Raw genomic sequence first — 3850 nt, 5'->3', positions numbered from 1 at the left:
GCGCCGCCCCGGCTGACGCGGTTTTTGCGTCGCCCCGGCTGACGCGGTTCGGACTTTGCACTTTTTGGCTCACCCCGGCTGGCGGCCCACTCACTCGATCGCCAGGTCTGTTTGCCCCGGTGGTTCCACCGCCAGGCTTAAGCGCGAACTTTTTTGTTTGTTTTCTTTTGATTAAGCGCAAGCTTTTTTCTTTGTTTTCTTTTGATTAAGCGCGGGCTTTTTTCTTTGTTTTTTTTTTTGATTTCGCCCCGGCAGACGCGGTTTTTGCGCCGCCCCGGCTGACGCGGTTTTTGCCGCCCCGGCTGACGCAGTTCGGACTTAGCACTTTTCGGCTGTGCCTGGCTGGCGGCCCACTCACTCGATCGCCATGTCTGTTTGCCACAGTTTTCCCGGTGGTGCCGCACCCGGGCTCGCCCCGGCTGACGCAGTTTTCGCGCCGCCCCGGCTGACGCGGTTTCGTGCCGCCCCGGCAGACGCGGTTTTCGCGCCGCCCCGGCTGACGCGGTTTCGTGCCGCCCCGGCAGACGCAGTTCGGACTTGGCACTTTTCGGCTGTGCCTGGCTGGCGGCCCACTCACTCAATCGCCATGTCTGTTTGCCACAGTTTTCCCGGTGGTGCCGCACCCGGGCTCGCCCCGGCTGACGCAGTTTTCGCGCCGCCCCGGCTGACGCGGTTTCGTGCCGCCCCGGCAGACGCGGTTTTCGCGCCGCCCCGGCTGACGCGGTTTCGTGCCGCCCCGGCAGACGCAGTTCGGACTTAGCACTTTTCGGCTGTGCCTGGCTGGCGGCCCACTCACTCGATCGCCATGTCTGTTTGCCACAGTTTTCCCGGTGGTGCCGCACCCGGGCTCGCCCCGGCAGACGCGTTTTTTTTTTCTTTCGCCCCGGCTGACGCAGTTTTCGCGCCGCCCCGGCTGACGCGGTTTCGTGCCGCCCCGGCAGACGCGGTTTTTTGCGCCGCCCCGGCTGACGCGGTTTTTGCCGCCCCGGCTGACGCAGTTCGGACTTAGCACTTTTCGGCTGTGCCTGGCTGGCGGCCCACTCACTCGATCGCCATGTCTGTTTGCCACAGTTTTCCCGGTGGTGCCGCACCCGGGCTCGCCCCGGCTGACGCAGTTTTCGCGCCGCCCCGGCTGACGCGGTTTCGTGCCGCCCCGGCAGACGCGGTTTTCGCGCCGCCCCGGCTGACGCAGTTCGGACTTAGCACTTTTTGGGCTGAGCCTGGCTGGCGGCCCACTCACTCGATCGCCATGTCTGTTTGCCACAGTCTTCCCGGTGGTGCCGCACCCGGGCTCGCCCCGGCAGACGCGTTTTTTTTTCTTTCGCCCCGGCAGACGTGGTTCCCCCCCCCCCTTTTCGCTCGCCCCGGCTGACGAGGTTTTCGCGCCGCCCCGGCTGACGCAGTTTTCGCGCCGCCCCGGCTGACGCGGTTTTCGCGCCGCCCCGGCTGACGCGGTTTTTGCGTCGCCCCGGCTGACACGGTTCGGACTTTGCACTTTTCGGCTGTGCCTGGCTGGCGGCCCACTCACTCGATCGCCATGTCTGTTTGCCACAGTTTTCCCGGTGGTGCCGCACCCGGGCTCGCCCCGGCTGACGCAGTTTTCGCGCCGCCCCGGCTGACGCGGTTTCGTGCCGCCCCGGCAGACGCGGTTTTCGCGCCGCCCCGGCTGACGCGGTTTCGTGCCGCCCCGGCAGACGCAGTTCGGACTTAGCACTTTTCGGCTGTGCCTGGCTGGCGGCCCACTCACTCAATCGCCATGTCTGTTTGCCACAGTTTTCCCGGTGGTGCCGCACCCGGGCTCGCCCCGGCTGACGCAGTTTTCGCGCCGCCCCGGCTGACGCGGTTTCGTGCCGCCCCGGCAGACGCGGTTTTCGCGCCGCCCCGGCTGACGCGGTTTCGTGCCGCCCCGGCAGACGCAGTTCGGACTTAGCACTTTTCGGCTGTGCCTGGCTGGCGGCCCACTCACTCGATCGCCATGTCTGTTTGCCACAGTTTTCCCGGTGGTGCCGCACCCGGGCTCGCCCCGGCAGACGCGTTTTTTTTTTCTTTCGCCCCGGCTGACGCAGTTTTCGCGCCGCCCCGGCTGACGCGGTTTCGTGCCGCCCCGGCAGACGCGGTTTTTTGCGCCGCCCCGGCTGACGCGGTTTTTGCCGCCCCGGCTGACGCAGTTCGGACTTAGCACTTTTCGGCTGTGCCTGGCTGGCGGCCCACTCACTCGATCGCCATGTCTGTTTGCCACAGTTTTCCCGGTGGTGCCGCACCCGGGCTCGCCCCGGCTGACGCAGTTTTCGCGCCGCCCCGGCTGACGCGGTTTCGTGCCGCCCCGGCAGACGCGGTTTTCGCGCCGCCCCGGCTGACGCAGTTCGGACTTAGCACTTTTTGGGCTGAGCCTGGCTGGCGGCCCACTCACTCGATCGCCATGTCTGTTTGCCACAGTCTTCCCGGTGGTGCCGCACCCGGGCTCGCCCCGGCAGACGCGTTTTTTTTTCTTTCGCCCCGGCAGACGTGGTTCCCCCCCCCCCTTTTCGCTCGCCCCGGCTGACGAGGTTTTCGCGCCGCCCCGGCTGACGCAGTTTTCGCGCCGCCCCGGCTGACGCGGTTTCGTGCCGCCCCGGCTGACGCGGTTTTCGCGCCGCCCCGGCTGACGCGGTTTTTGCGTCGCCCCGGCTGACACGGTTCGGACTTTGCACTTTTCGGCTGTGCCTGGCTGGCGGCCCACTCACTCGATCGCCATGTCTGTTTGCCACAGTTTTCCCGGTGGTGCCGCACCCGGGCTCGCCCCGGCTGACGCAGTTTTCGCGCCGCCCCGGCTGACGCGGTTTCGTGCCGCCCCGGCAGACGCGGTTTTCGCGCCGCCCCGGCTGACGCAGTTCGGACTTAGCACTTTTTGGGCTGAGCCTGGCTGGCGGCCCACTCACTCGATCGCCATGTCTGTTTGCCACAGTTTTCCCGGTGGTGCCGCACCCGGGCTCGCCCCGGCTGACGCAGTTTTCGCGCCGCCCCGGCTGACGCGGTTTCGTGCCGCCCCGGCAGACGCGGTTTTCGCGCCGCCCCGGCTGACGCGGTTTCGTGCCGCCCCGGCAGACGCAGTTCGGACTTGGCACTTTTCGGCTGTGCCTGGCTGGCGGCCCACTCACTCAATCGCCATGTCTGTTTGCCACAGTTTTCCCGGTGGTGCCGCACCCGGGCTCGCCCCGGCTGACGCAGTTTTCGCGCCGCCCCGGCTGACGCGGTTTCGTGCCGCCCCGGCAGACGCGGTTTTCGCGCCGCCCCGGCTGACGCGGTTTCGTGCCGCCCCGGCAGACGCAGTTCGGACTTAGCACTTTTCGGCTGTGCCTGGCTGGCGGCCCACTCACTCGATCGCCATGTCTGTTTGCCACAGTTTTCCCGGTGGTGCCGCACCCGGGCTCGCCCCGGCAGACGCGTTTTTTTTTTTCTTTCGCCCCGGCTGACGCAGTTTTCGCGCCGCCCCGGCTGACGCGGTTTCGTGCCGCCCCGGCAGACGCGGTTTTTTGCGCCGCCCCGGCTGACGCGGTTTTTGCCGCCCCGGCTGACGCAGTTCGGACTTAGCACTTTTCGGCTGTGCCTGGCTGGCGGCCCACTCACTCGATCGCCATGTCTGTTTGCCACAGTTTTCCCGGTGGTGCCGCACCCGGGCTCGCCCCGGCTGACGCAGTTTTCGCGCCGCCCCGGCTGACGCGGTTTCGTGCCGCCCCGGCAGACGCGGTTTTCGCGCCGCCCCGGCTGACGCAGTTCGGACTTAGCACTTTTTGGGCTGAGCCTGGCTGGCGGCCCACTCACTCGATCGCCATGTCTGTTTGCCACAGTCTTCCCGGTGGTGCCGCACCCG

Source organism: Rhipicephalus microplus, unplaced genomic scaffold (genome assembly GCF_043290135.1).
Source record: "Rhipicephalus microplus isolate Deutch F79 unplaced genomic scaffold, USDA_Rmic scaffold_137, whole genome shotgun sequence".
In the NCBI taxonomy this organism is placed as follows: Eukaryota; Metazoa; Arthropoda; class Arachnida; order Ixodida; family Ixodidae; genus Rhipicephalus; species Rhipicephalus microplus.
The sequence above is the reverse complement of the archived record's forward strand: the minus strand, read 5'-3'. Positions refer to the sequence as shown.